The sequence below is a fragment of the Musa acuminata genome, chromosome BXJ2-4 (assembly GCF_036884655.1).
Source record: "Musa acuminata AAA Group cultivar baxijiao chromosome BXJ2-4, Cavendish_Baxijiao_AAA, whole genome shotgun sequence".
Lineage (NCBI taxonomy): Eukaryota > Viridiplantae > Streptophyta > Magnoliopsida > Zingiberales > Musaceae > Musa > Musa acuminata.
The window spans coordinates 24,286,410-24,310,434 of NC_088341.1; the positions used below are offsets into that span (position 1 = coordinate 24,286,410).

Consider the following 24,025-nt stretch of genomic DNA (forward strand, 5'->3'; position numbering starts at 1 on the left):
ATATCAATGTCATATTGCTGACTTATCAAATACATTGGTATGTCACTTTATATTTATCAAGGCATAAGGTTTTCAAAACATTTAGTTTCAATGTAAAATCTGAGATAAACAACAAGAGATGTTTGTAACTTTGCATATGCTTACAGATCAAGGTAAAGAGTAACATATGGAGTTTACAACATATCAGGTAACCATATCAAAGACAAAGTCCTTCATGATGAGTAACATAAGGAGTTTTCAACATGCCATATCAAAGACAAAGTCCATGAGGAGTTTATAACAATAACGGATGATTGTGTTCATACAAGTTCATTCATGAGGTGGAAGGTTAAAGTGCCTAAATAAAGAGTCAAATTGTCGATGAATTTGCTGCAGCTCAGTTAGGATTTGATCTTGTCGAAGTTCAAGCCGTTCTTGTCTTTGTTCGAATCGGTCCATCCGAATCCCAATATCTTTGACAGATGATGTGTGAGTTTGCTCAAACGAATGTGTTTCCTCAAAGGGACAGATCGGAGGAGATTGGGTACCCCTAAAGACTGGTGTTTCCGGTTCTGGTTCAGGTTGAGGGGGATCAGTTCTTCTTGGCATTCTAACCCAGTTGTCGTTTCTATAAAAACATCTTAATCGGTGAAGTAGATTTTTATTAATTATGCTGAATCTATCTACTTTTATTACTTCTTCTTCCGGTGGTATTAAAATATCATAGGCTTTCATTATTCTAGTTATTATACCACCATATGGGAGCATCATGTCTTTCTTAGATAGTTCCAACATGTTTTGTTGGATAAGATAACCAAGACAGATGTCATTTCCTTTCATGATCATATACATAGTTCCTAATTCTAATTGGCTTACTTCATCATGATGATATTGTTTATAAAGAATGATGCTAGTTAGGATGTGATGAAGTACCTTAGTGTTTAGAGGCAGTAAATGTTCACAACTTTTAGGAACAAATTCTAAGTTCGGATTGGCAAAAATTGTTTGTAGGGCTTCAACGTATGTTATTCCAACATTTTCATCATCCCATGATCCTCTAAAGTAAAGTCCTCTACTTTTCATGGGAATGTCTATCATGTCGCAAATGAATCTATTCGTAATTGAAATATGTTGTCCTAAGAGATAGGTGGACATCCTTTCTTCTTCATCTACTAGTATGTTGTTGTAAAACAATCTTACTAGTCTTGGATAGATGGGTTCATTAATTTGTAAGATAGGGAGTAGATCTAAGTTTGCAAACCACTGGATTGTCTCTAAGTCTCTTAGCTCACTTAAATCTACGTATTTTCCCTTGTTGACATTCCTAAGTTCAAAAGAGGAAAATTTTTCAGCATGGTATTTTGAATCGAAAAGGGTGGAATCAAAGTCTTCTACTAATCTCCTCTTTCCTTTGTCCCTTGAGGATCTTCTAGATCCCATAACTACTGCTGTTTAGAATAATAGTGATGAGCAAAAGTAAATGAATCAAGAAACAGAGTTTAAGGGCTTCTTAGAGAGTACCTTAATGAGATCTTCAAGAGAGGGAAGGAATGTTGATGCTTTGCTTCGAAATGAAGAGTATTTGGGATGCTAAGATGGGGGGAATGGGGATGGAGGAGGCTTAGGAGAGTAGAGGAGGGAAGGAAATGAGTTGGGGTCGGTTTCACCGTCGGCCCTAGCTTGAGTTATAAAGGGGCAGAGTTGCGGGCGGTTGCACCTCTGGCTGGAGCGGTGCAACCGCTTGCAACACGTGACAGCTGGAGGTGCTACCTCCAGCTGGGGCGGTGCCACCGCCTGGTGAACACTTGTTCTGATCTGAGAATTTTTCTGTCTTGAGGAGAGTTTTCATTCCCAGTAATCAACTTTACTTACGTAATTACGTAAGAATTTTCATTTTAAGACAGGGACTTTGGCACGATCAAGGTAGATTTTTAATGTGCACATTCTCAATGTCGTACACATGTTTGTGATAGTTTCTTCAAGTTGATAAGTCTTGCAAGTTCATGACAGAGTTAGTTATTTCATGATACGAGTTAAATTAGAAGGTTATGAAAGGATGAAATTGATGGGTTCGAAAATCCAGGGATATGTGAATTTGGGAACCATACGTTTCTAATTCTTGAAAAGTTAAACAGGATTGTATCTAGGTCGCATTTGTGATTTTACCCTTGTTGTTGTTTCCGAAGGTGACATAGCCTTCATCTTTGCTAGTGAGCTTAGAGAATTGAGATGGATCTCCGGTCATATGCCTTGAGCATCCACTATCAAAGTACCATCTCTTGCTCCTAGCTTGCGATGGTGTGGGTTTCTACAAGAAAGGATGATTTTTAGGTACCCATTTGCTTTTGGGTGCCTCAAAGATAGATCTACATTGTTTATCATGTTGCATAGAGTTTATCATGTTTCCTTTAGGAACCCAAATCAATTTGTTTGGACTAATTTTCTTAAATGGATAATAATGCGTCTTGTGTCCAATTTTGCAACAAAAGTTACATTTTGCTTGGTGTTGAACATGTAAGATGGGGCCTTTTATAAAGGTGGTTGGATTTAGGTGAGGGCTTCTCACAAATCCAATTCCACTTCTTTTTGGAACGTGACCCTTGTTTGCAAGGATCATGTTCAATGACTTGCTACCAACCTCGAATTTCTTCAAGGTGTCCTTAAGTAGCAGGTTTTCTTTTTGGAGAGTTTCTAGATCATGACATTTGATACATGAATTTAAACTATCATGATATTCAATTTTTAACTTATCAAAATCACAAGTAAGACTATCATGCTCCTTTTTCAGCAATTTGTATTTTCTATTGATAATCTTGCATTCATCAAATAAGTCATGGAAGGCATTTAATAATTCATCGAAAGATAAATCAGCATCTAATAAATTCGTTACCTCCTCTCCGATGGCCATTAAGGCGTAATGAGCAACTTGCTCGGTGTTGGACTCCTCTTCTTAAGACGCGCTCGAATCATCCCATGTTGCTTTGAGTGCCTTCTTTTTTGTTGTTCTCTTTTTGGCTTGGGGACAATCACTCTTGTAGTGTCCCGGCTTTTTGTACTCATAGCAAATAACTTGGTCTTTCTTGGGTTCAAGTTTACTTTTAGTGTCATTCTTAAACTTGTTTCTTTTAATGAATTTTTTAAATTTTCTTGTTAGCAGTGCCAAGTCATCATCACAGTCCTCATCACTTGAGTTTTCTTTCAAGTGATCTTCCAAAGTTCTAAGTGTCATATCCTTCCTGTTCTTTGGAAAGATGTCTTCTTGCTCTTCATGAGCTTTGCAAGTCATCTCGTGTCACGCCCCTCAAATATATCCATGATTTTAAAATAATTTTCATCACAGACCAATCCAGGATCCAAACTAACGTTTGAGGACACTGAAAAACATTCAATCAAATTCACATCCATAAAACCTATGCATTTTAAAATCATATATCACATCACTCGATAATTCACATTTATAGCAACCCAAGCCAACTTGACAAACATGAACAACATTTATAAATCCACAAGCTAAATAAATTATACAATCAGAACTCCAACTATTCACCACAAGTTCATATCGTCATAAATTAGACTTAACATTCCGAAATTCCAAATAAGAGAGATCTTCTAACACTTTTACACAGTATATCCATTTCGATTCATCGACAACATTTCATTACATACAAAACATACTTATACAACAATATCATAATAACCACCCAGACTTGCCCATAATTCTGAATAGCTATCCATTGCCTCAGCCCAAATCAACATCTCGAAGAGTGACAAGCTGACCTGAAAGATTTATATAACAACGGAGTGAGCCAAAAACGGCTCAGCAAGTGACAAAGCATATTCAGAACAAAAGGAACGGTTTCAAACGAGTAAGGTATCATAATGCAAGGCAGAATACAAGAATTCTCAAGGATACCATCTCAATAGATACCAAATCATACGTATCATGTCATTCAAAACATATTTGATCCGTAACGAATGGAGCATAGAGTAATTGGAACATATCAATGGCAGATAGGACATTTCAGAACATATCAGTTCATAGCAAATGGAGCATAGAGTAATTGGAGCATATCAATGGCAGATGAAATGTTCCGGAGCATATCAACGACATATGGAACATTTAGAAGCATATTATCAGTGAATGAAGCATTTCAGAGCATAACAAAAACAAATATCGTACAGAAGCTCAAACGTCGTCTTTGACGTTGCAAACATATCAATCTTATCCAAAGCATGTACAGAAACACATAACCAAAGCTCTGGATATCATATCAAACATACAGAAGGTGTAGTGGGATCTCAGTCAGAATGTGATTCATCCATTTCTGAATGACCACCTGACAAAAGTCTCCCACGTCTGGGAGCTCCATCCACCCACGTCTAGGTGAAGTCAAAGGGGGCCGGCAGAGCATCGCAGGCTCTAAGCAATATCTCACAAAGCGGGACCCCACAAAGCGGGCAAATAAGCGCATACCAGAATATCCCACAAAGCGGGACCCCACAAAGCGGGCAAATCAGCGCATACCCTTTACCATTTCTGGCAAAGGTCCAGACAATCCCACACACCAGAGTACAAAAGGGCAGTTTCAACAATAAATTGGGACATATCGGAAGCACACGCGGAACAACAAAGCGTACATGTGCCTTTACGAGTCAATCCGAAGTAAGCAATAATCTTTCACAAGTATATTCAGATTTGAAAGGAATTGAAAGCAAGGGCACATATGGAATCCAAGCAATCACATATAACTCAATTCAATAAGAAGATTTGATGAATTCAATGTCCAAAGGAATGAAACTGGAATAGGCACATATCGAAAGCAAATGCGGAACAATAGGATATACATGTGCCTATATGAGTCAATACGATATAGCATAAACGTTACACAACAGTTTTCAAGAATGCAATAATTTTAAGGACAAGAGCATACAAGAATTCAAAGCAGTAATATAAAGCTCAATTGAATGAGAAAGCTAAAAGATATCAATTTCCAAAGGAATGAAACCAGAATATGAGAAATCGACCAAAGCTCGATTTCTGGCAAAAAACAGAAGGCACATTGAACAAATGATTCAAACTATCAATCGTGCTCCAATTTACTCAGAAATAATCATTGGATGATACTTTCAGATAAGACAGGCTTCATATGAATTGAACTGTCCAACAGAGAGAGTTACAAATAATTTGGTAAGCAAGATTCGTAGAACAAAATCTCTGTTGGCAGAATTCATAATGTCAGATTCAACAGATAACTGGACAGGTGTTTGGATTCCAAATCTTTCAATCCATATATCAAAGAAAGGTCTACGAGTCTAGTTTCCAATGAAATCAGTTTTGAACAAATCAGAGTTTCCAACAAAGACTAATAGGCAGCTCGGTATCAAAAGGTCAGAATCTCAAAAGTTGCACAGATTCGAATCGTTACGTCTAAACAGAAGATATAACAAATGCAAGGCTAGAACAATTCAAAGTTCCTCATATTCAAAGCAAATATTGAGATAAAAATGGCAGTGAGGAAAGATCAGGATACTTGCAATAAGACATATCAGAGCAATTATAGGAGAAACGATCAGGGAACTTGCAATAGAAAGGATCGAAACATTTGCAATAGAAAGGATCGAAACAAGCGGGAAACTTGCAATAGGAAAGATTAGAACAATTACAGGAGGAACGATCAGGGAACTTGCCTTTCAAAGATTTCGATCCGAAGATCCAAAGAAGGTGCCAGCTCAAATCCTTCTACTTTTCCTCCGTGTCCTCTCTCTGTTTCGTTTTGTGCTCTCGTTTTCTTCCTTTCTTCGCAACTACCCCACATGTCGAACATCGAGGCACAGTCACCTGCTCTCTAGTACTCTCATTCCTTCTTTTTCTTTCCCAAACGCAGCTGCCACAGCCGTCGCCACTGCCGCTGCCACAATCGCAGCCCCTTCCACCGCACTACCTTCCTTCCTCCCTTCTCTCGCAGACATAACTGCTGTATACGCAGTCGCTGCCGCTGCGGCCGCAATCCCGTCCGCAGCCCCTTTTTCCCCCTTTCCTTTCTTTTCTTTCCCAGCTGCAACTGCCGCCGTCGCAACCATGGCCGCAGCCACCACAGCCGCAGCCTCTTCTTTCTCCCCTGCTCTATTTCCTCTCCTTCTCTTCCAGCTGCAGCTGCCACTGCCACAGCTGCCTCTCCTTCTCCTCTTCCTCTCTTCTTCCCTTTTCCTTTCTTTTCTTCTTCCTTTCCTTCTCTTCTTTCCCAGCTGCACTGCTGCAGTCGCAGCCTCAGCCGCGGCCACAACCTCTTCTTCCTCCCCTGCTCATCTTCCTCTCCTTCTTCTCTTCCAACTGCAGCTGCCATCGCCGCAGCCGCAGCCCCTTCTTTCCCTTCTCTTCTTCCTCTCCTTCCCTTCTTCCTTTCTCTTCCTCTTTCCCTGCCATAGCTGCAGCTGCCACTGCCGCAGCCGCAGCTACTTCTTTCCCTTCTCCTCTTCGAACGCCCCACACCTCTCCTCTGTTTCCACCTGCAGGAAACAGAGGTGCTGCAGCCACCTCTCGCTCCTCTCCCTCTTCCCTCTCTTTTCCCTCTTCTTCTCCTTCTCCTTCCTTTCTTCTTCTTCTCTTCTTCCTCACCTTCTCTTCTTCTCCTTCTCTTCCAGCCGCAGCTGCCACCGCCGCAGCCGCAGCTCCTCCTTTCCCTTCTCTTCTTCTCCTCTTCTTCTTCCCTCCTCCTCCCCGGCGTCACACACACCCTCTCCTCTGTTTCCTCTGCAGGAACAGAGGCATCACAACCTCTTCTCCTGCTTCCTCTTCTTCTTCTCTTCCTCTTCTTCTTCTTCTCCTCTTCGAACGCCCCACACCTCTCCTCTGTTTCCACCTGCAGGAAACAGAGGTGCTGCAGCCCTAGCTGCTGCCACCTTTCGCTCCTCTCCCTCTTCCCTCTCTTTTCCCTCTTCTTCTCCTTCTCTTCTTCTCCTCTTTCCCTTTTCCTCCCCAAGGCCACACACCTCCTCGCTGCAGCCTTGCCGCAGCTATCCTCCTCTCTTCTTCTTCTTCTTCTTCTTCTTCTTCTTCTTCTTCTTCTTCTTCTTCTTCCTCAACGCCCCACACATCCTCTCCTCTGTTTCCACCTGCGGAAAACAGAGGTGCTGCAGCCCTAGCTGCTGCAGCTGCCTCTCTTCCTCCTCTCCATCTTCCCTCTCTTCTACTTCTTCTTTTTCTTCTCTTCTCCCTCTTCTTCCTCTCTTCTTTTCCCTCTTCTTCTTCTCCCTCTACTTCTCTTCTTCTTCTCCCCACGCCCCACCGCTTCTCTCTGTTTCTCGAAGAAACAGAGAGAGCGTGGGAGGCGGTGGGATAAAACCGAAATTTTCGGTTTTATTTATTTTCTTCTTTTTACAACTTAACAGTTTAGTCCTTAAAATTTCCATATTTACATATAGGTCCTCCGATTTATAAATAAATCTTTATTAATAATTTTCAAAAGTGAGGGATATTACACTCTCCCCCCCTTAAAAGAAAATTTAGTCCTCTAAATTAATCATAGCTCAATCGATGAAAAGATTAGGAGTATGATTTCTTTATTTCCTCCTCCTGCTCTCAAATAATTTCACCAATACAATACAATTGCATAATTATCCACGAGTGACCAAAATATTCTCCTCCTTGATCCTCAATAGACGGTAACCCGACCTTCAATCAATTTCTAAAAGTACTTGCGCACCCTACAGTTAATCAAGCAAGTCGTTACTCCAGAAAATACTCATTTTTAATGGTCACCTAATTCAACTGTCTATAATCATTACAAAGCCTCAATGTTCCATATATCTTTTTAACTAACACCGGAGCACCCCATGATGAAATATTAAGCCAAATAAAATCCTCATTTAATAATACTTGTAGTTGCTTTTCCAATTCCACTTACTCAAATGATATCTTTCTGTAGAGAGGCTTAGATATTGGGATTGTCCCAAGGACCAAATCAAAAGCAAGATCACATTTGGAGATAATCCAAACAAGTCATCCTGGGATACATTAGGCAAGGAGATAAATAATGTCCAATACTCTCAAAATAAAAGATCGGCTGATCAAATATGCAAAAAGTGATCATTGGTTATATACCAATCCGTACTGGTATGATAGGAAGATAGCCAATCCATACCAAGTATAATATCAAAACTCCAAATCTCTAGGAGAACTAAATCAGCAAAAGTTCAAGTTCTCCAATAAAAATCAGACAAGAGGACCAGATTCAAGTTTGTTATCAAAGAATCCTCGATAGTCATATTTACTTATAGCATATAATCCAGTGGTCTAAGTTGATTGCCCAAGTGATAAGCAAAATATTATGAATCAAATCGTAGATAGGACCCATGGTCAAACAAATATTTACATTCTTTCATAAACATACATAATACTTTCGACTACTAATTCAGAAGTTTTAGAATCATATTCAGTGATAGCATACACTCTGACATGGGCTGATGATTTATGAGGCAGTGACTCTTTCTTCTTGTTCAAGGGGCAGTCTTTTATTTTATGATCCAACCTTCCACAAACAAAATAGACTCCAGTCATTTGAAAACACAAACTTGTTTCATAATTTAACTTACAATTCACACGTGATTGAGTCTTTTGTGGTGACTTCCCATTTCAAAACCAAATATCTTGACCCTCTTGTTATCATTTTCTGATTCGTTTCTAATCATATTCTTATTGGTAAACTTGTCCTTGTCATTCTTGCCATTGATCTTCAAAAATTCTTTTCATTGTTGCCATCAATAATAAGTCTTTACTTCCAATATAACGTGGCAAAAGAAATCTTTCGAGTATCAGAACAATTTTGTACATCATATATCTTCTCTGTTTGCATCATTCATTTTTCTACCACCAATGAAATTAGGTCCACCATGCTTCCGCTGCGCCACTCTGATTCAATATCCCCGATTACCCCTTTCATCCCACTTAATTAATCAGAAACAAATGAAATAGGAGGACCAAATGTCCTCATCATCCCAGATTCCTAAAATATATCAAAGAAAATTTCCACCAATCACTATAGTTCACTAGACCTCAATATATTTTGCACGTCAACATATCAAATATTTCAGTAATCCTCAAACCATGCTCTGATACCACCTCTGTCACGCCCCTCAAATATATCCATGATTTTAAAACAATTTTCATCACAGACCAATCCAGGATCCAAACTAACGTTTGAGGACACTGAAAAACATTCAATCAAATTCACATCCATAAAACCTGTGCATTTTAAAATCATATATCACATCACTCGATAATTCACATTTATGGCAACCCAAGCCAACTTGACAAACATGAACAACATTTATAAATCCACAAGCTAAATAAATTATACAATCAGAACTCCAACTATTCACCACAAGTTCATATCGTCATAAATTAGACTTAACATTCCGAAATTCCAAATAAGAGAGATCTTCTAACACTTTTACACAGTATATCCATTTCGATTCATCGACAACATTTCATTACATACAAAACATACTTATACAACAATATCATAATAACCACCCAAACTTGCCCATAATTCTGAATAGCTATCCATTGCCTCAGCCCAAATCAACATCTCGAAGAGTGACAAGCTGACCTGAAAGATTTATATAACAATGGAGTGAGCCAAAAACGGCTCAGCAAGTGACAAAGCATATTCAGAACAAAAGGAACGGTTTCAAACGAGTAAGGTATCATAATGCAAGGCAGAATACAAGAATTCTCAAGGATACCATCTCAATAGATACCAAATCATACGTATCATGTCATTAAAAACATATTTGATCCGTAACGAATGGAGCATAGAGTAATTGGAACATATCAATGGCAGATAGGACATTTCAGAACATATCAGTTCATAGCAAATGGAGCACAGAGTAATTGGAGCATATCAATGGCAGATGAAATGTTCCGGAGCATATCAACGATATATGGAACATTTCGAAGCATATTATCAGTGAATGAAGCATTTCAGAGCATAACAAAAACAAATATCGTACAAAAGCTCAAACGTCGTCTTTGACGTTGTAAACATATCAATCTTATCCAAAGCATGTACAGAAACACATAACCAAAGCTCTGGATATCATATCAAACATACAGAAGGTGTAGTGGGATCTCAGTCAGAATGTGATTCATCCATTTCTGAATGACCACCTGACAAAAGTCTCCCACGTTTGGGAGCTCCATCCACCCACGTCTAGGTGAAGTCAAAGGGGGCCGGCAGAGCATCGCAGGCTCTAAGCAATATCCCACAAAGCGGGACCCCATAAAGCGGGCAAATAAGCGCATACCAGAATATCCCACAAAGCGGGACCCCACAAAGCGGGCAAATCAACGCATACCCTTTACCATTTCTGGCAAAGGTCCAGACAATCCCACACACCAGAGTACAAAAGGGCAGTTTCAACAATAAATTGGGACATATCGAAAGCACACGCGGAACAACAAAGCGTACATGTGCCTTTACGAGTCAATCCGAAGTAAGCAATAATCTTTCACAAGTATATTCAGATTTGAAAGGAATTGAAAGCAAGGGCACATATGGAATCCAAGCAATCACATATAACTCAATTCAATAAGAAGATTTGATGAATTCAATGTCCAAAGGAATGAAACTGGAATAGGCACATATCGAAAGCAAATGCGGAACAATAGGATATACATGTGCCTATATGAGTCAATACGATATAGCATAAACGTTACACAACAGTTTTCAAGAATACAATAATTTTAAGGACAAGAGCATACAAGAATTCAAAGCAGTAATATAAAGCTCAATTGAATGAGAAAGCTAAAGGATATCAATTTCCAAAGGAATGAAACCAGAATATGAGAAATCGACCAAAGCTCGATTTCTAGCAAAAAACAGAAGGCACATTGAACAAATGATTCAAACTATCAATCGTGCTCCAATTTACTCAGAAATAATAATTGGATGATACTTTCAGATAAGACAGGCTTCATATGAATTGAATTGTCCAACAGAGAGAGTTACAAATAATTTGGTAAGCAAGATTCGTAGAACAAAATCTCTGTTGGCAGAATTCATAATGTCAGATTCAACAGATAACTGGACAGGTGTTTGGATTCCAAATCTTTCAATCCATATATCAAAGAAAGGTCTACGAGTCTAGTTTCCAATGAAATCAGTTTTGAACAAATCAGAGTTTCCAACAAAGACTAATAGGCAGCTCGGTATCAAAAGGTCAGAATCTCAAAAGTTGAACAGATTCGAATCGTTACGTCTAAACAGGAGATATAACAAATGCAAGGCTAGAACAATTCAAAGTTCCTCATATTCAAAGCAAATGTAGAGATAAAAATGGCAGTGAGGAAAGATCAGGATACTTGCAATAAGACATATCAGAGCAATTATAGGAGAAACGATCAGGGAACTTGCAATAGAAAGGATCGAAACATTTGCAATTGAAAGGATCGAAACAAGCGGGAAACTTGCAATAGGAAAGATTAGAACAATTACAGGAGGAACGATCAGGGAACTTGCCTTTCAAAGATTTCGATCCGAAGATCCAAAGAAGGTGTCAGCTCAAATCCTTCTACTTTTCCTCCGTGTCCTCTCTCTGTTTCGTTTTGTGCTCTCGTTTTCTTTCTTTCTTCGCAACTACACCACATGTCGAACATCGAGGCACAGTCACCTGCTCTCTAGTACTCTCATTCCTTCTTTTTCTTTCCCAAACGCAGCTGCCACAACCGTCGCCACTGCCGCTGCCACAATCGCAGCCCCTTCCACCGCACTACCTTCCTTCCTCCCTTCTCTCGCAGACATAACTGCTGTATACGCAGTCGCTGCTGCTGCGGCCGCAATCCCGTCCGCAGCCCCTTTTTCCCCCTTTCCTTTCTTTTCTTTCCCAGCTGCAACTGCCGCCGTCGCAACCATGGCCGCAGCCACCACAGCCGCAGCCTCTTCTTTCTCCCCTGCTCTATTTCCTCTCCTTCTCTTCCAGCTGCAGCTGCCACTGCCACAGCTGCCTCTCCTTCTCCTCTTCCTCTCTTCTTCCCTTTTCCTTTCTTTTCTTCTTCCTTTCCTTCTCTTCTTTCCCAGCTGCACTGCTGCAGTCGCAGCCTCAGCCGCGGCCACAACCTCTTCTTCCTCCCCTGCTCATCTTCCTCTCCTTCTTCTCTTCCAACTGCAGCTGCCATCGCCGCAGCCGCAGCCCCTTCTTTCCCTTCTCTTCTTCCTCTCCTTCCCTTCTTCCTTTCTCTTCCTCTTTCCCTGCCATAGCTGCAGCTGCCACTGCCGCAGCCGCAGCTACTTCTTTCCCTTCTCCTCTTCGAACGCCCCACACCTCTCCTCTGTTTCCACCTGCAGGAAACAGAGGTGCTGCAGCCACCTCTCGCTCCTCTCCCTCTTCCCTCTCTTTTCCCTCTTCTTCTCCTTCTCCTTCCTTTCTTCTTCTTCTCTTCTTCCTCACCTTCTCTTCTTCTCCTTCTCTTCCAGCTGAAGCTGCCACCGCCGCAGCCGCAGCTCCTCCTTTCCCTTCTCTTCTTCTCCTTCTCCTTCCTTTCTTCTTCTTCTCTTCTTCCTCACCTTCTCTTCTTCTCCTTCTCTTCCAGCTGAAGCTGCCACCGCCGCAGCCGCAGCTCCTCCTTTCCCTTCTCTTCTTCTCCTCTTCTTCTTCCCTCCTCCTCCCCGGCGTCACACACACCCTCTCCTCTGTTTCCTCTGCAGGAACAGAGGCATCACAACCTCTTCTCCTGCTTCCTCTTCTTCTTCTCTTCCTCTTCTTCTTCTTCTCCTCTTCGAACGCCCCACACCTCTCCTCTGTTTCCACCTGCAGGAAACAGAGGTGCTGCAGCCCTAGCTGCTGCCACCTTTCGCTCCTCTCCCTCTTCCCTCTCTTTTCCCTCTTCTTCTCCTTCTCTTCTTCTCCTCTTTCCCTTTTCCTCCCCAAGGCCACACACCTCCTCGCTGCAGCCTTGCCGCAGCTATCCTCCTCTCTTCTTCTTCTTCCTCAACGCCCCACACATCCTCTCCTCTGTTTCCACCTGCGGAAAACAGAGGTGCTGCAGCCCTAGCTGCTGCAGCTGCCTCTCTTCCTCCTCTCCATCTTCCCTCTCTTCTACTTCTTCTTTTTCTTCTCTTCTCCCTCTTCTTCCTCTCTTCTTTTCCCTCTTCTTCTTCTCCCTCTACTTCTCTTCTTCTTCTCCCCAAGAAACAGAGAGAGCGTGGGAGGCGGTGGGATAAAACCGAAATTTTCGGTTTTATTTATTTTCTTCTTTTTACAACTTAACAGTTTAGTCCTTAAAATTTCCATATTTACATATAGGTCCTCCGATTTATAAATAAATCTTTATTAATAATTTTCAAAAGTGAGGGATATTACATCTCGTAGGTCATTAATGACCCAATTAGTTATACAAGAGGGAAGTTGTTTAGATCTTTTGCCTCTTGAATAGCAGTGACTTTAGGATCCCAACTCTTAGGAAGGGATCTTAGAATCTTATTTACGAGCTCAAAATCCGAAAAACTTTTTCCGAGTCCTTTTAGACCGTTGACAACATCCGTGAAACGGGTAAACATGTCGCCAATAGTCTCACTCGGTTTCATCCGAAAAAGTTCGAAAGAGTGTAACAAAAGATTGATTTTTGACTCTTTCACTCTACTTGTGCCTTCATGAGTCACTTCGAGTGTGTGCCAAATATCAAATGCAGTTTCACAAATCGAAACACGATTAAACTCGTTTTTATCAAGTGCGAAAAATAAGGCATTCATAGCCTTTGCATTAAGAGCGAAAGCCTTCTTCTCCGAATCGTTCCAATCGATCATTGGAAGAGAAGACTTTGAAAAACCATTCTCGACAAGATTCCAGAGTTCAACGTCCATAGAAATAAGAAAGATCCTCATTCGGGTCTTCCAATAGGTGTAGTCCGTCCCATTAAACATGGGTGGACGTGTAATGGAATGGCCCTCTTGGTTTCCTGCGTAAGCCATCTCTCTTGGGTTTTAATCCGTTTGAGAGTTAACCGGGCTCTGATACCAATTGTTAGGATCGAGAGCACTAAGAGGGGAGGGTGAATTAGTGCAACGGAAATCTTTTAGCGATTAAAAACGAAAGCTGCGTTCGTTCGATAAAAACTATTTTGATGCAAAAGCCAATTCTAAGATTACTTATGATTAAGTGCAGTTTACGTCTAAACACAGTTTGCGTCTAAGCACAGTTTACGCAGTTTGCGTCTAAATGCAGTTTGCGTCTAAATGCAGTTTGCGTCTAAATGTAGATTGCGTCTAAGCGCAGTTTGCATCTAAGCGCAGTTTGCGTCTAAGCTCAGATTGCGTCTAAGCGCAGTTTGCGTCTAAGCGCAGTTTGCGTCTAAGCGTAGATTGCGTCTAAGCGCAGTTTGCGTCTAAACACAGTTTGCAGTTATAAATAGAATCAAAACGTAAACGTAAACTGCAAAGAAACTCGTTCGTAAAAGCGCAGAAGACAGTTTGCAGTTATAAATAGAATCAAAACGTAAATGTAAACTACAATGTAAAGATCGGACGAAAACACCGATTTACGTCTGAATGCATATTCGGAAAGATCAGAACTTAGAAACTTGTTCGTAAAAGCGTAGAGAGCAGTAGCTATGTAGGAGGTTTGCAGTAATGATAAAGTGCTCAAAATAAAAGCAAACCAGAGATTTAGAGTGGTTCGGTCAGTCTTGACCTACTCCACTTTTGGCTTCCTCCACCGACGAGGTCACCGACGTCAACTAGAGGCCTTCCTTCAATAGGCGAAGGCTAACTGCCCTTTTACAGTTTCACTCCTTTTGACGGGCTCAGGAGACAACCCTTATAGAACCTTTCTCTCCTCTCTTTACAACTCAAGACTTGAAGAACAGAAAGAGGAGAACTTTTGGACTTTACACAAATTTGAGCTCTTAGAATCATAGAAAAGATCAAGAATTCGGTGTAGGTCTTTATCTTTTCAGTGCTGAATGGGTGGGGTATTTATAGGCCCCAACCCAGTTCAAATTTGGAGCTCAAAACGATCAAATCCCGGAATTCCGGGATCAAGCGGTTGCACCTCCTGACTGGGGCGGTTGCACCGCCTAGCAGAGCTCGAAGACTAAGCCTCTGGGCAGTGCTACCTCTGTCAGGGGTGGTTGCACCTCTCTGCCAGAGCTCGAAGACCGAGCTCAAGCGGTTGCACCGCCTGACTGGAGAGGTTGTACCGCCTGGCAGAGCTCGAAACTTGAGCTCTAGCGGTGCTACCTCCTGACAGAGGAGGTTGCACCGCCCAGTCTCGGTCGGAGACTGAGCCCTGGGCGGTTGCACCTCTTGGCTGGGGCGGTTGCACCGCCCAGTCTCGCTGGGAGACATAGCCTGGGCGGTGCTACCTACCTGCCTGGGCGGTTGCACCTCCCACAGCAACCTGGGTCCGAATGGGTTGAACCATTCGACCCAATTTGAGTTCTTCAGGGGCCCAATTGCCCCAGGATTAAGCTAATGGGATCACCTCCCATTTCTAACTTAATCAAAGTGCTAACTACGATTATTTCCTAAGACATATTCTGCAGCTTGCTTCGGTGCGTCACTCGCTTCTTCCGGCGAGTTTCCGACGAACTTCCGTCGATCATCCGATGAACCCTCGGTGATGCTCCTGCGGACTTCCGGCAAACTCCTGGACTGCGACGATCCACTTGGCAAGTTCCGATGAGCTCCTTTGGCAAGCTTCTGGACTTCTCGGATTTGTTCCCGCAGAACTTCCGACGACTGTCCGAACTTCCGTCGAGCTCTCGAACTCCCAACGTGATCATTGTCCTGACTCCGGCGCAACTCCTGCTGCATGTCTTACTTTCATCATAGTTAATCCTGCACACTTACCTCAACACATACATTAGACAACAAATGACAATTGACTTCATCATCAAAATCCGAGATTCAACAATCCATTCGGCCTAATTTGGGTCTATCAAGGGCCCAATTGCCCCTAGATTAAGTTAGTGGGATTACCTCCCATTCCTAACTTAATCTACATGCTAACTATGATATTGTTGGAAAATCTTGGTGGCGACATCATATGCGCAGCAGAAGAACAAGAAAACAAAATCCCCGATTCTCAAAGAGATGTTCGTCGTCGTGCAAAGATTGGTGCGCCAAATCCGCGAAACTTAAAACTGCGTATAGAGTAGATTGTGTTACCTAGGGAGATCGTATATCCCTATTTCTTTGCAGATCCTTAGGAGAGGGTGAAGGAGGTCAAGCGTCCTCCTCTCTAGGGGTGATCCACACAACAGGGTTGCGACGACGCTCCTCAAAACTCTAGGCCTGCTCTTAGGTGGAGAGGGAGAGAAGAATAGGAAAGGCAAGCAAAGGCTCTAGCCTATGAGGCTCTGAATCCCTCCTATTTATAGAGGTCCCCTGTCAAACCCTAATAGGTCCTCCCCTAGTGGGTATTGGATCTGCATCCAATAAGACAAGGGCTCCATCGGATATCTCATATCCAAACCTCTACTCATCGCAATGCCTACCATATGTGTGTGACCCTCTAGGCCCAATATCGAGCTGGCCGTGAGTCATACCTGTCAGAACTTCTTCTAACTCAGTGAATTATTATCTTTGTAATAATTCACTTGACTCATCGACTACGGATGTACTAGGCCACTACGCCATAGTCCTCAGACGATACAGGGCAATCCAATCCATTGGACCTGTCTGTCCTCAGTTACCGTGTACCTATAGTCCCTCATCCATCTAATATCCCAGAGACCGTATATCGAGCATGGTGCTGTCAAACCCATACGGTTTCTACTCGAGTCTCGCTCTAATCGGATTCTCCCGGAGAACTCTTTCTCTCTCAACCCGAATGACCCTGGCCAAGGATTTGTCTGAGCGAGAACACATGGGATATTCCTCTCATGACGCCGAGAGTGGATGATCCTCTATCGATACTCAATAGCCCTCGTAAGGTCAACTACCACTCCCAATGACCAGCTGTACTAGATCTGGGACAGCCAAACCTATAAGTCTGGTATCAAAGAGTGGAGCACTCATACAGGACATCATTGGTGTCTCAAGTCTAAGGACCAGATACACCACTAGGACTACGGAATCGTTGTCTGATAATAAGGCATCATCAACCATCCAGCATTCCGTAAGCGGATCTATCAGTGAACGCATTCTCCAATGAGCACCTATACTGTATCCCTAGTGTCCCTACACGAGCAGCTATGAGAGCAGTTGCATCCATCATATGGACGGGTATACAACACACCAGTCTGTCCGGTTATCACGATGTCCCTCTTGAGTAACCTATGACCGGGATTATTTAGGATATGCGTTTAAAGGTGAATTGATCTCATTATCGTGACCTCATCACGATCCGATTCCCATTGCACAAATCCAAGGATATCACAATATATATATGCACATATGCAATAGTTATAAAGTAATATACGCCAAAATAAAATAAGCAAAAAGATTCTGTATCAAGTCACACGTGTCATCACTCACGTGATTGGCTTGCTGGGCACCTATGACTAGCAATCTCCCACTTGACCTAAAGTCAATCACCTATGTGTCTGATCCCCATCAGACCCCTATGACGCTCAAAGACAAAATGAGACAATCGCTTTATCAGTGGATCTACAATGTTATCTTCGGATGGAACTCTTTCCACTACTACATCTCCTCGGGTTACAATCTCTCTGATAAGCTGGAACCTCCTCGGAACACTTCTGATGAGACCCGGGTTCCCTTATTTGAGTAATCGCCCCATAGTTGTCGCAATATAAGGAAGTCGACTTCTCGCTATCCAGAACGACTCCCAAATATGTGATGAACATCTTCAACCAGACTCCCTCCTTTGCTACATCTGATGCAGCAATGTACTCCGCCTCTGTGATCGAGTCAGCAGTGGTATCTTGCTTGGAACTCTTCCAGCACACTGCTCCTCCATTCAAGGTGCACACATACCCTGAATTCGACTTGCTATCATCGACATCAGACTGAAAACTTGAGTCAGTGTAGCCTTCAACCTTAAGGCTATTACCTCCATATACTAGTAAAAGATCCTTAGTCCTTCTCAAGTACTTAAGGATACACTTTACTGCTTTCCAGTGCTCCAAGCCTGGATTCGCCTGATACCTGCTCGTGACACTCAGAGCATGCGCTATATCAGGCCTAGTACATAGCATGGCATACATGATAGACCCTATTGCTGAGGTATAAGGTATCATATTCATGTTCGCCCTTTCTTTTGGAGTCTTTGGGGACATACTCATAGAAAGCGATATCCCATGTCTCATCAGTATGAGACCTCTCTTGGAATTTTCCATGCCAAACCTTTTGACAATAGTTTCTATGTACCTGGACTGGGACAAGCCAAGCATCCTCTTGGATCTATCTTTATAGATTCTAATCCCCAAGATATAGGATGCTTCCCCTAAGTCCTTCATGGAGAAGTATCTAGATAACCAAGCCTTTACTGTGGATAGCATTCCTACGTCGTTCCCAATGATGAGGATGTCATCCACAATTAACACCAAAAAGGTGATAGCACTCCAACTTACCTTCCTATACACACAAGGCTCATCTTCGTTCTTAACGAAGTCATAAGATCTGATTGTCTCATCAAATCTTATGTTCCAACTTTGGGAAGCTTGCTTTAGTCCATAAATGGATCTAATCAACCTACACACCTTATCTAGGCAGTTCTTGGACACAAATCCCTCAGGTTATATCATATACACCTCCACCTCGAGGTTTCCATTGAGGAATGCGGTTTTCACATCCATCTGCCAGATCTCATAATCATAGTGTGCTGCAATAGCCAATAGAATTCTGATGGATTTTAGCATTGCTATGGGTAAGAAGGTTTCGTCGTAGTCAACACCTTGTTTTTTACGATACCCCTTAGCCACTAGCCTTGCTTTATAGGTCTCTACCTTTCCATCTACTCCGATCTTTTTCTTAAAGATCCACTTGCAACCGATGGGTACAATACCTTCGGGTGCATTAACTAGGTTCCAAACCTTATTTGAGTACATAGAATCCATCTCAGAATTCATGGCTTCTTGCCACTTCCCGGAGTCTATACTCATAATAGCCTCCTCGTAGGTCTGAGGATCAATATCCTCAACATCCTCTCCTCTAATATGTCCCACATATCTCTTAGGAGGATGAGATACTCTATTAGACCTACGTAAAGTTGAAACTTGTGTATTAGGTACCTGAACAAACTCGGGCTGTAGAGTGGTGCTTGAGCTTGGTTCTCCAACCTCGCTCAACTCTATCATTCTCCCACTATCTCCGCCAAGAATGTGTTCCTTCTCAAGGAACATTGCTCTCTTAGCTATAAAGACCTTTTGGTCCTTGAGATGATAGAAATAATACCCACAAGTTTCCTTAGGGTATCCCATAAATTTGCATCGCTCTGTCCTTGATTCTAACTTATCGGGGTTGTATCTTTTAACGTAGGCAGGGCAGCCCCAAATCTTAACAACCTTAAGATCAGGCATCTTCCCTTTCCATATCTCATATGGTGTAGACACTATCGACTTAGTTGGAACTCTGTTCAGTAGGTAAGCTGCGGTTTCTAGGGCATCTCCCCAGAATGAGATGGGTAGGTCAGCGAAACTCATCATGGACCGTACCATGTCTAATAGCGTATGATTCCTCCTTCTAGAGACACCATTGAGCTGAGGTGCATAAGGAGGTGTCCATTGGGATAATATCCCATGGTCCTTGAGGAACTGAGTAAACTATGTACTTAAGTACTCACCTCCTCGATCTGATCGAAGAGTTTTGATACTCTTTCTAGTTTGGTTCTCCACCTCATTCTTATACTCTCTGAATTTCTCAAAGGCCTCGGACTTGTACTTCATTAAGTACACATATCCATACCTTGAGAAATGATCAGTAAAGGTAATGAAGTAGAAGTAACCACCAATGGCATGAGTTGACATGGGTCCACATACATCACTATGTATGAGTTCCAACAGCTCAGTGGCTCTCTCTCCAGTTCCACTAAATGGAGAGTTGGTCAGTTTTCCACGAAGGCAAGGCTCGCAAGTTGCATATGACACATAGTCGAATGGATCTAGATATCCATCATTTAGCAACTTTTGAATCATTCTTTCATAGATGTGACCTAGCCTATAATGTCATAGGTATGCACTATTCATCTCATCTCGTTTCCTCTTAGACACACTTACATTCATGATATGTGGAGTAGTGTCTAGCATAAACAAACCTTTATGCAATATTCCTCTCGCCAATCTCCCCTCGGCTTTGCTAGAATTTACAATAAATTGTAGATGTGATAAGCAATACTGGTATCCAATACCAAAGCACTATCACAAAATTCTGACAATTGAAGATTGATCATAAATGTACTTGAAGCTTCTCCAAGCTTCTATTTCGCCCTCTCTGCAAGGTACTCTTTGCAGTTCCTCTTCCAGTGCCCATCTTTACCACAGTGGAAGCACTGGCCTTTGTCCTTTGCTGGGTCTTTCTTAGCAACCTTTGGTTTACTTGGTTTGCCCTTGCCCTTTCCCTTCTTAAGGGACCTTTCTACTTTCCTTTTCTTTCTGGTCTCACTAGTGTAGAGAACTGGCTTCTCTTTCTTAATAGTACTCTCTGCCTCCCTCAACATATTGAGGAGCTCTGGGAGAGTCACCTTAAGCTTATTCATATTAAAATTCATTATGAACTGTGAAAAGGAATCTGGTAGGGACTGAAGCACAATGTCCACACACAAGTTATCCTCTAGGACCATTCTTGGACCTATGAGTTTCTCTATCCACTCAAATCATCTTTAGGATATGGTTTTGAACCGGTGTCCCCTCGGTCATCCTAGCGCGGAAGAGGCTCTTGGATATCTCATATCGCTGAGTCTTTCTCTGTTCCTCAAACAATTTACGGACATGTAGGAGAATGGATCTAGCATCCATCTTTTCATATTGTCTCTGTAACTCAGGAGTCATAGAGCCCAACATATAGCACTGAGCAAGAGTGGAGTCATCAATGTACTTCACGTAGCGAGCGATCTCATCCTCGCTTGCCCCTTCTTCGGGCGTAGGCATTACTATATCAAGGACGTACACGATTTTCTCCGCTATGAGAACAATTCTCAAGTTACGGAGCCAATCCGGATAATTTGGACCAGTGAGGCGGTTGACATTAAGTATGCCACGTAAGAGATTTGAAAGCGACATTTTCTAAAAATAAAGATACAGCAGAAATAAATAACATGCAGATTTTGCAAGAAATAAACTATCAAGATATGGACTTCTATCTTAATATGCTCCCACTATTTTACTAACGAGTCACATGACACCCTCAGCACATGAAACGGAAGTCTCCGACAGACTTCTAGTGGGGATCAGGATCCAATCAGCGTCTTAGTGTAACCTCGAGGGACTCGACCAATCACACTAAGCCTAAAAGGTAGGCAACTCTTACCGATCACAACTCCTTGTGATTCCCGTCCTGTTCGGCCTCCGAATCACCATGGCCTCGAGGGACTCGACCAACCATGATGCTCGGTTAAGTCAACACCTTCGTTACAAGATGAGTCTGATTTGATGATATACCCTCGAGGGACTCGACCAAGCATACCATGCCCTCAAGTCACCGGTGACATCTCTATGTCGTAAGCAAGATAGCGAATCGCGATATAGGTGAGTCTCGAGGGACTCGACCAACTCAACCTACACCGGGAATCGGTTCCTACTTATAACGATGGAAGGCCACGTGGGTCAATCTAATTGCCTCACGTTTACCGACTTAATATTATCGAGAGATGTTTCTATGATTTGGTCTCCTAATATGACATGTCACACATATACATATTTAATATATATCTACATCGTATGCAAATATATATACATATCTAGTATGTGTATAAACAATCACACCAGATGATCATGGACCAAAACCTAATGGACCAAAACCTAATGTGATTAGGCCCGAGCCAGTAGGCCTAATCACTCACATCAAGATCTATGTGTGCAACGGTGCATCTCCATGCCCTGTGATCATCCATCTCGTGGGTCCCGCTATCGCATCCACGCTCCAACTACGCCTCCTCATGTGATTACAACTTAATCATAAGCACGCAGGCTCGACAATAAATGAGAAATATAATGGAGGCTCGCAGACCTCAATAATATTAATTATAAGTACACACATCACACGGTCCATGATCATCCGTCCACACATCATACATCACATGTATAAATAATCATCATCATGTAGGACTACTAAATAATAACAAAAATAATAATCAACTAAACTTTTTAATTAATTAATATTTTCTGAAATCAGGGACATGTAGGGAATTTCTCAATTCCTAAGGGTATTTTCGTAATTGGGACAAAAGACAGAAACTGGAATTTCTTAAATTCACAGGGGCAAAACTATCTTTTTGCCCAAAACCCTAATTCCCTTTTACTGCTGCCGCCACTGCCACCCTGCTGGCGGCGGCCTATGCGGCGGGGCGAGGGCGCTGCCCTCGCCTGCAGGCGGCATGCCCACTGGCGGCGCTGCCGCTGCAGGTGGGTGCCCCCCGGGGCGCCGCCGCCTCCGCGGGCGGTTCTGCCGGCGGGGCAACACCCGCAGGCGGTGCTGTCCCGCCGGGCGGCCGCCCTTGTTGGGAGGGTTTCGCCCGCGGGAGTAGCGGCGGTAGGCGCCGCTACCCTGCGGTGCCTCACCTCGCGGGAGAAGCGGCCGTAAGCGCCTCTACCCGCGGGCTGCCAGCCCCGCTGGCCGGCTGCTGTAGACGTAGCCCCTGTGCTGCCTGCCTTCGGTTGCGCTGCACGCACGTAGATCGAGGGCAGCAACTATTGCTGACCTTCCTTGTTTTTGGGTCAACGATTTTGAAGTCAAAATTCTTCCTAAACACAACACACGCAGTTCAAAACCAATCATTCGCACGAACAACCTGGCTCTGATACCACTGTTGGGAAATCTTGGGGGCGACATTATATGCGCAGCGGAAGAACAAGAAAATAAAATCCCCGATTCCCAAAGAGATGTTCGTCGTCGTGCGAAGATTGGTGCGCCAAATCCGCGAAACTTAAAACTGCGTATAGAGTAGATTGTGTTACCTAGGGAGATCGTATATCCATGTTTCCTTGCAGATCCCTAGGAGAGGGTGAAGGAGGTCAAGCGTCCTCCTCTCTAGCGGTGATCCACACAGCAGGGTTGCGACGACGCTCCTCAAAACTCCAAGCCTGCTCTGAGGTGGAGAGAGAGAGGAGAATAGGAAAGGCAAGCAAAGGCTCTAGCCTATCAGGCTTTGAATCCCTCCTATTTATAGAGGTCCCCTGTCAAACCCTAATAGGTCCTCCCCTATTGGGTATTGGATCTGCATCCAATAAGACAAGGGCTCCGTCGGATATCTCATATCCAAACCTCTACTCATCGCAATGCCTACCATATGTGTGTGACCCTCTAGGCCCAATATCGAGCTGGCCGTGAGTCATACCTATCAGAACTTCTTCTAACTCAGTGAATTATTATCTTTGTAATAATTCACTTGACTCATCGACTACGGACGTACTAGGCCACTACGCCATAGTCCCCAGATGATACAGGGGAATCCAATCCATTGGACCTGTCTGTCCTCAGTTATCGTGTACCTATAGTCCATCATCCATCTAATATCCCAGAGACCGTATATCGAGCATGGTGCTGTCAAACCCATACGGTTTCTACTCGAGTCTCGCTCTAATCGGATTCTCCCGGAGAACTCTTTCTCTCTCAACCCGAATGACCTTGGCTAGGGATTTTTTTGAGTGAGAACACATGGGATATTCCTCTCATGACGTCGAGAGTGGATGATCCTCTATCGACACTCAATAGCCCTCGTAAGGTCAACTACCACTCCCAATGACCAGCTGTACTAGATCTGGGACAGCCAAACCTATAAGTCTGGTATCAAAGAGTGGAGCACTCATACAGGACATCCTTGGTATCTCAAGTCTAAGGACCAGATACACCACTAGGACTACGGAATCGCTGTTTGACAATAAGGCATCATCAACCATCCAGCATTCCGTAAGCGAATCAATCAGGGAACT

The 24,025-nt window shown here is 42.9% G+C and overlaps 1 long non-coding RNA gene across 1 annotated transcript; it reads right to left on the minus strand.

Annotated features, from left to right (window-relative positions):
* Positions 1–3,409: 3,409 nt before the first annotated feature.
* Positions 3,410–13,149, minus strand: LOC135610146 (uncharacterized). Its single transcript, XR_010486051.1, has 2 exons — positions 5,668–13,149; positions 3,410–3,756 (listed from the first exon to the last, which is right to left on the minus strand). It is a non-coding gene; the product is annotated as an uncharacterized LOC135610146 (long non-coding RNA).
* Between the last annotated feature and the right edge of the window lie 10,876 nt (positions 13,150–24,025).